Raw genomic sequence first — 9,676 nt, 5'->3', positions numbered from 1 at the left:
TTTCTCACTGATTGCTGTGGTCTGAGCTTTCTTGACGTCGGTCCTCTCCCTCATCAAAAAACGGCAATGTCGCTGTCTGGATTGCTGCCATATGGTGGATAAGACTGTTGTGTAATATTATCAGCGAATGTGCCTGCTCAGATGGACGAGAGAGCCTTAGGACTTGGGACAAGCCTGCTTTTACGAGGGGAATTTGTGCAATTATTTTAATGGAGGCTGTTTGCGCAAACATACGATGCATCATATTTCTTATGGCTATGCATCTGCAGATATTTAATTTCATGATTATAAAATCAGATTTTTCCCTCACACACATCAACCCAGACAGCTAGAAGAAAAGTCTGTACTTTACAAGTTTGTGTGCTTAATTCCTGTCCTATAACAATTTTCATTTGTACATTCAAAAATAAGAACCGACCCAGATGGAAACCACCCATCTATGGTTCTAGTTCATTTTCCACATGCTTGAGACAGCTGGAACCGTTAATGGTCTTTGCGGTTATTTCCTGCCCAGAGAGCAGACAGTGTTGACTTCCGGATAGATGCTAGACATGCGGGCCAGATTAGGGCCAAATCCTGGACAGCTTTGTATGGTTCTGCCTTGTGTCTACATTCTTGGGACAGTTCTGGTGTGAATGTTGTGGACCAACAATGTAGTTGGGCCAGACTGGGGCCAGATTTGGGCCATATCCTTTAGTTCTACTCACTTTACAGTATGTGGGCCAGATTTGGGCCAAGGACCCAGCTGTATACTGGGCTAGAACAAACCAAAGAGGTGGCCCACAAGTGAGGCATATTTTGCTAACTGGATGAGTGTGTAATTTAGCTACCCTGTGCGCTAGTTAGCTTAGCCTTGCTGATCTGAACAATGCACTGCGCTGTTCTGCCCACACACTCACCCAAATGTCTGCATTTCCACAGAATCGTGCATAGAATCGCGTGTTTTTCTCTGTCAAGTGTGAAAATATAAGCAAAAACACTCTTTCTGGGGCTGCTAGCATAAATGCTAACAGTGTTAGCATCTTAACTAGCTTATGTCACCTCATAGCGAACTCTCTACGAAGTAATCATTTGTAAAACTAACCATCAAAACACCAAAATACCAGCCTAGTTTACGTTCTGGTGTATTTATTGGTCGCTTTGCGACTTCATCTTCCTCTGTAAAGGTAAAGAAATCGCTAAATTCGTGTTACCCTGATAGCAAGATGATAGTGGACCACTGTCAGCCGACTGATGGCAAAGCCGGCGGTTCACTGATGTTTGGCTCAGCGTTTTCTGGGCGGCCCACCAGTGGTAAAGCGGAGTATTTGACAAAATTCCACTTATTATTGCTTATTGTCTGTTCACAGTCTAATTTTCTTATTTTTCCTTCCTTCCTATCTTTAGTTCTACTTTGTAAATTAGTTCAGTACATAATTTTGATCCAGCCCAGTGTCAGCAACAACGTTTTCAATAAAATCATTTCATATTAGGACATTTATATTATTTTTTCTCTCGGTTGTTTGCAATATTTGTCTTATTTTCCAAATTAAAAGTAATTTAAAATCAGTTTGAGAAGATTAAACTAGGTAGAGCTTGTGCACAGGACAGTAATCTGGGTGGTCCGAGAGTGGACCTGCAGTGGCAAACAGTCAGCGGGGTGCCGACCTTATCAAGCCAGCGGACCGATGTATGCTTCCTATCTGGGTAGCTTCAGCTGCAAGTGTTAGATAACATAGAAGATGCTTCAGTAGGACTAATACTACTGATATCAGCTCTACCTGCTTTTGAAAGCTAGAAAACAGGAAAAGCATCAGTAAAATCCCTGACATACTTGGGCACATTTGAAAATGCAGCCTTATAATCACACCAGGATTTTCCGTTATTGCCAGGTTTTATCTGTTTTGAATATACTGTAAATTGTACTGTAAATTGAGCTGTTTCCGCGCTGAGTAAGGCACCCAAAAATATAAGCAAACTTTATGTTTACAACCATTCCAATGTGGTCTATTCATGCACTTATAAAGGCTCGTTCCAACAAGGGTCAGTGTTCATAGCACTCATTGGGGAAAATGATATCAAAATGGACATGATACACTCTCAGAAATAAAGGTAGTAAACTGTCATCCCTCTCTTCTCTGGGGTGGGGCCCTCAAGGCTCCATCTCAGTGCCTTTAGTCAGGGAACATAACTGAACCATAATAGTTCTAAGCTGTACTGACTCCACACACCCCGCCTCGCCTCCAGGCTTTTACTCTACTGCTCTGTTTTAAAACATTCGGTTATGAAAACGAACAAATACCAACTTTTCACCTGGAGGAACTGATTTAAGGTTCCCAATCAGACCTGAAATCCACTGTAGAACCTTTGAGGGAGCGTTTACATTGTTTGTACCTTGATGAGCGAAAAATGTTCCTGCACAGAACCTTCATTTCCAACAGTGTAGTCAAAGCTAGATTGTGCTGGTCTAGTGCCAGTCTGTGCCGGTTTAGCTGACACAATATACAAGACCAAACACAATATATGCTGGTTTTTCTAGCATGGATGTCATTGGTGTTTGTTGGAAGCCTTTATAACAGTTTTTTTTGTAGGTTTATATCAATTATCATGAAAGGCCTTATAAAATCTGCCCTTCAGTGAAGAATAACCGCCCATGTTTGTAGATAACAAGGTGTCATAGAGTGTCAGAAGCCACGTAAGCAAGTCTATGTGAGATCACTGAACAACTCAAACCAACACACAAGCTTTCATTACTTTCTGCTACTGTAGCCTCACAGCTCCTGTGCTAAACTGCTCACCTGGTCATCTACATTTGTTGTAAGGAGGACTTACAACAACTATCACTTTAATTGAAATTCACATTGACATATTCATTATCCATTTCTTATTCATGCGCTCAAGTGTGCTGTCCTGCCAGCATGCAGTGAGGGCAGAGCCTAAACTGATTCAGAGACAAATGTGACTCGGCCTTATGGGCACTTACTGTAAGAGCCTGTCTGAACAAGGATGAGATTCCATCACCTCTAATATTTCAGCTTCATACAGCTCTGCCATAATCAAATTTTCCCTTTTCACAGCCGAGAAGTTCTCGAGAAGCACGCTGCTCCACCACACATGCGTTTGTGTTGCTATATTTGTAAGGACCTCTGTAGTACTGTAGCTAAGTAATGCAACACTTACACCTAAACCTGACTGTGATCTTAACATCAGTGACCAAATGTCCCCATAACCACAACATGGTCATTTCGGAGATGGTCAAGTCTGAGTCATGTCTTGAGTCTTTTATAGAGAATTTTAATTATGTCTGGCTACCTTCATTGTGGAGGTTCATCACGGCTTCAGGCATCTCATCGCGGAAAAACCTTCAGTCTGAAGGACAGAACTGAGGCACTACAGGCGTATAATGTGGCGTTTACTTGAAATGACTGGCTAGCCTGTAGTTTGCGTAGTAAATATGCTCACTAGTTGATATATTTGCAGCAAAGGATCTACTGTGGGACCATTTTCTTATCCATTGTCCATATTTTCCTGTCAATTTTCCTGTTCATGTATGTAAGTTGATGTGATCATGCGATGAGTTACTGTCTTTTTGCTTGGCTGTTTATAAGTATTAGGCCTCTCTCTGTTGAGGAAAGTTTATGGTTTTGCCTGTAAAAACAAGACATCACTAAAATAAATGCAAATAAGCATAACTACAGTATAAAAAAACAACAAAAGTTTCTTACTGCAAATACACAGTTGATGTCTTGTGAGCAAGCTTGAACAAAAAAGTTTGGTTCCAGATTTCTCCTGGATGCTTCCAGCTGTCAAATCGATTTCTTAAATTCCATCAGCAGCACATCAAATTTAACATAATGAAGTATTGATTAGATACTGGGCTGCCATAATAGGTGACTGGACATGGTTAAACAAAAACATTGACATACATAAAATACATCACTGTTGTCGGAGAAAAACCTCGTATCTCCAAAAAGGTAACTTTACAGGAGAAGGAAAAAACTAGGTTCATTTTAATGCAAGTCAGTGGAACCAGATGTTTTTGCAAGTAATTGTGGGCTATTTCTTTTGGTCCTTTCATCATGAAACTTACACACAACATAAAAGGCAATAGGTATTTTCAAATTATATCAAAAGCTGGAAAATGACAAAAATCAAGACATAATATTGTGTTATGTCAGCAGTGATATGATATACAGCCATATATATATATATATATATTGGACCAACAGAAACAACCCAAAATTACTTGCAAAAATATCTGGTTCCACTGACTTGCATTAAAGTGAACCTAGTTTGTTCCTTCTCCTGTAAAGTTACCTTTTTGGAGATACAAGGTTTTCTTCTAACAACGGCGATATATCATGTAACACATATATGGTGTAAATGCATATATGTAATGATAATATGCCTCGAAGAATAATAAATATGTAAGTGTCTATCTAAAATAATAATATGACTCTCTGCTCATAGGCTAACACTCCTGGCCAGTCCCCCACACTTTATAACCCTCCGTATCAGGCGAGACATAAGCGAATGACCTGCCAGTGACTCATATTCATTTCTGAAATAGGGGGAAGGAGAGCAGGCCAAACAAACAGGCAGAAACATCCGTCAGACTGGCGGACAGTCGGATGAGAGCTGCTGTAAATCTCCCTCCTCCTCTCTGGCTGGACGAACAAGCCCATTACAATACCGCCCACTGATTGATGCATTCAATCCAGGATTTTTTAAAGTTGGTGGGGGGTGAAGTATGGTGGCGGGGAGAGGCTCTGTCCATCCTACTTGTCCATCTTTATTACCGTCTGCCGTGATTTACCCTGAGAGATTTGTACTGTAGAACTCAGAATTGACTCAGTACTGGTGCATGTGCAGTGTGTATGAATGCCATTAATGGAATCTATTTTAACATAGTTTGGAGGCAGTAAATAAAACAAAAAACAACTTTTAAGTCTTTCTCTAACACACACGCTTCTTTCAGAATGAATTTACCTGATTTTTATTTCATTATTTATTTATTCTCAGTCTAAGGCTACAGGGACCCTATTATTCCCAACGTCTTGCAATGTCTCTTATTTGAAGGGAAAAAGGAAAAAAAGAGCTAACTGACATTTTCAAAGAGACGGATCTGTCCAATTACTTTCAAATTTTACTTTGTAATGAAAGTGTCTGGGATCTCGAGCCAAATCCCACTTCAGAATAATGTATCGAGTCTCTCTGTCTTCTCCCTGAGCTTTATGCTTGAGACTAGAGGCACTTCTCTACGACTTTCATTTGCTCCAGTAACCCATGTTTTATTCATCCATCGTCAGTCGGACTGAGATTGTGCTCACCTCCTCCTCTCCCCTTGTTCTGGATTTTATGTGAGCGCTTTATTTCTAAATTGTTAAAGAAAGATTGGTTGTATTTCACAAGGTAAACCCTCCTCCACTCTGCTCCCTTTTCAAAAAGTGGGATGCGTTGGCGACATGAAGCCCATGTCTTCCAGTCTTTTCTCTTTGCTCTCCTCTTCCTTTGAGCGATAATAAACCCAGCCTTTCTTTTCATACCGACAGCCGTCCGGCTTGTCAATTCCAATTACGGTTCCCTCTGCCCAGCCCAGGCTTTCCGAAAAGAAATCTTTACAAGCCTTCTGACACCTCCTCCCAGGATGCCAAGAGTCACCCTTCTTGCCAGGCTCAGCTGAAAGCGGGACTGTAAAAGGCTGATTTATACATCTGCAAAGATGCATGTAAACGTATTTATGTGGAAACACAGTTTCCAGGTAATCGTAGCTTGCAGAGTGCCAACAATATATAACTGCAGAGGATCTGAACTTTCAAAATTTCAGCTGGAGGTCATGCAAATCTGTCATGCTGTGTGGCATGCAGGTGCTGATTGGTTCATTAAGCTGGCAAAACTAAACTACTGCCAAACACACACCAATGTCTGCTGAAGTCTATGTACATTATCCTGACACTCCTCTCTATGTAGTGACACAGGGTGGTGTATGTATTCAGGTATCACTTTCAAAATCTATGGTGGCAGTGGGCTCTGTCCAGTCTCTCCAGGCCTCCATCAACCTCCAGGCTGGCTCCAGGTGATTGCTATTGGGCTCTGTCTTCTCTTCTTCTTGGCCTTTATAATCTTGTCAATTTCCAGCCAGAACTGCAATGCATCCTCCAAGAGACTCAAGCAATCCCACTTCTGACACCAGTGTAGCTTCAACAAGGAAGAAGCAGTAAGCACCTTGTAAAACAGCATGCTCAGTATTTAACAACAGTATTCAAGTCTAAGATATGAGGACTTGAAGAGCTGATTTACTAGTATATCTAGCAAAGCAGATTATAAAGAAATCTTTATTTAACAAAAAATGGATGCCACCGAATAGTTCACTGCCCTTTTAGCCTAAGAAAATTAGCCAAAGTGAGGCATAGGTGTGGGGTCGAGTGTTTCGCCATATCAGCCACCCAGCCATCTTCTGTCCTCTGCTTGCTGCCAGCTCTGTTGCTTCTGGCTCCATCTCCACTTCTCCTATCCGCTACAGTCTAGCCGATTTCCCACTAGAGCTGCTCCATTTTTTTCCACAGGTTTAAGCAATCCTACTTCTGACACCAGTGATGTTTCATCAAGGAATATGCATAACCAGGAAATATCTCGAAAAATACTGTGCTCTTCATTTGTAACTTGCTTTGCCTTACAGCACCATAGCAATGTGCTTCATGGCTGTCTTGAAGACTAAAGTTCATCGGAAACCATCAGGGAATTAAGAAAAACCCTGTCACTGATGCAAGCATTAACAAAAACAGTTCCATTTTACACAGTAAACACTTATTTTAACCAAACATAGACATTAAGCGGCAGCTTCACAGGCAGCTACAGGGGCTCACAGGTATGCAGAAGAACTGGCCACCATGTATGGCTCAGTGTCCAACTACAACTTCAAAGTCTAGGATGTGAGGACTTAAAGAGCTGATTCATTTGGATATCCACCAAAGCAGAGCATAAATTTCATTGTCTAAAATAAGTGCCAGAGACAAGTTCCCTGTCCTCTCAGCCTGAGAAAAGGAACCAAACTGCGGAAAGGAATCTTTCTAACTAGCTAGGCAGTACCAGTGTAGCCAGGTATATGAATGCAATGTTATTGTTCTCTCGGGCCTCCCTTGCTTCTCTTAATACCACAGTTCATCTGTATACCTTGGCTCGAAAATCGTGATTATTTCTGTAACCATCCATGAGGTCTTCTGTCCATTTGAAGACTACAGACCTAAATGAGTGCAACATGACTTGGCTTTCTAGAATAAGCAAACTTGCTACATCTTCATTAGCCCTAAGGCATTAGCTAATGAGATAGAAAAGATGTCTGCCCCACAACCTGCCCCAAAAGCACCTGTAGTCCTTCAAAATTGGATCCCACCTTCAAGATATCATGAGGAGGTGGTTTTTCCAGAATTCAAATCTGGAATCTATGCTATAGATAATACAGTGATATTGACCATTGAGGTGATTAGGCATGTTTACAACAGATGGTTAAATTTTTTTGGCCATAGTGCCTCTCTCCTTTGGCCTTAATACAATTTCTGCCTGCTTTGTGTGCCAGTTAAATTGTATATACAGTACAGACCAAAAGTTTGGACACACCTTCTCATTCAAAGAGTTTTCTTTATTTTCATGACTATGAAAATTGTAGATTCACACTGAAGGCATCAAAATGAATTAACGCATGTGGAATTATATACTTAACAAAAAAGTGTGAAACAACTGAAAATATGTCTTATATTCTAGGTTCTTCAAAGTAGCCACCTTTTGCTTTGATTAGTGCTTCGCACACTCTTTGCATTCTCTTGAGCTTCAAGAGGTCATCACCTGAAATGGTCTTCACTTCACAGGTGTGCCCTGTCAGGTTTAATAAGTGGGATTTCTTGCCTTATAAATGGGTTTGGGACCATCAGTTGTGTTGTGCAGAAGTCAGGTGGATACACAGCTGATAGTCGTACTGAATAGACTGTTAGAATTTGTATTATGGCAAGAAAAAAGCAGCTAAGCAAAGAAAAACGAGTGGCCATCATTACTTTAAGAAATGAAGGTCAGTCAGTCCGAAAAATTGGGAAAACTTTGAAAGTGTCCCCAAGTGCAGTCGCAAAAACCATCAAGTGCTACAAAGAAACTGGCTGACATGAGGACCGCCCCAGGAAAGGAAGACCAAGAGTCACCTCTGCTGCGGAGGATAAGTTTATCCGAGTCACCAGCCTCAGAAATCGCAGGTTAACAGCAGCTCAGATTAGAGACCAGGTCAAAGCCACACAGAGTTCTAGCAGCAGACACATCTCTAGAACAACTGTTAAGAGGAGACTGTGTGCATCAGGCCTTCATGGTAAAATAGCTGCTAGGAAACCACTGCTAAGTACAGGCAACAAGCAGAAGAGGCTTGTTTGGGCTAAAGAACACAAGGAATGGACATTAGACCAGTGGAAATCTGTGCTTCGGTCTGATGAGTCCAAATTTAAGATCTTTGGTTCCAACCACCGTGTCTTTGTGCGACGCAGAAAAGGTGAACGGATGGACTGGTTCCCACCGTGAAGCATGGAGGAGGAGGTGTGATGGTGTGGGGGTGCTTTGCTGGTGACACTGTTGGGGATTTATTCAAAATTGAAGGCATACTGAACCGGCATGGCTACCACAGTATCTTGCAGCGGCATGCTATTCCATCCGGTTGGCGTTTAGTTGGACCATCATTTATTTTTCAACAGGACAATGACCCCAACCTCACCTCCAGGGTGTGTAAGGGCTACTTGACCAAGAAGGAGAGTGATGGGGTGCTGCGCCAGGTGACCTGGCCTCCACAGTCACCGGACCTGAACCCAATCGAGATGGTTTGGGGTGAACTGGACAGCAGGGTGAAGGCAAAAAGGTCAACAAGTGCTCAGCATCTCTGGGAACTCCTTCAAGACTGTTGGAAGACCATTTCAGATGACTACCTCTTGAAGCTCATCAAGAGAATGCCAAGAGTGTGCGAGGCAGTAATCAAAGCAAAAGGTGGCTACTTTGAAGAACCTAGAATATAAGACATATTTTCAGTTGTTTCACACTTTTTTGTTAAGTATATAATTCCACATGTGTTAATTCATAGTTTTGATGCCTTCAGTGTGAATCTACAATTTTCATAGTCATGAAAAAAAGGAAAACTCTTTGAATGAGAAGGTGTGTCTAAACATTTGGTCTGTACTGTATATATATATAAAAAATATCTGGTTTACAACTGGAAGCGAACTAGATTTTTGTCTTCAAAAGAATGTGAAGAGTGAATGCTTTTTCTGTTTATTTGTTTTTAAATATTATTTTTATCATGCAGTTGTAGTTTTTACATAAAGAAAGCTGCAGTTGTGTTCCATTTTATCTGACCATGCCCATCTTTGTGATGAAGTGTGAATGTCCACCCCTCGTTGCTCACCAGCAGCTCAACACAAAGCCAGAAAACGTAATACTCAGAGTTAATCTGATAAGAGAGACGAGGGGGTAAATGCTTTATTTGGTTTTGTTAATTGAAAACTATCCCACTCAACGTCTATTCCGCTTGTGGAGCGGTCACTAAGAGTCCTGCAGGAAGAAGCTACAAGACTGATGGATGACAGAAACAGGGACTCAGGCTGCGTGCCAGGCCTGGGAAATATGACACTCCGAAGGCAGGCCGACGATCAATATTTAATCTTTAATGTGCTTC

This window comes from Pygocentrus nattereri, chromosome 14, assembly GCF_015220715.1.
Source record: "Pygocentrus nattereri isolate fPygNat1 chromosome 14, fPygNat1.pri, whole genome shotgun sequence".
In the NCBI taxonomy this organism is placed as follows: Eukaryota; Metazoa; Chordata; class Actinopteri; order Characiformes; family Serrasalmidae; genus Pygocentrus; species Pygocentrus nattereri.
Note: the sequence above shows the minus strand (reverse complement) of the source record.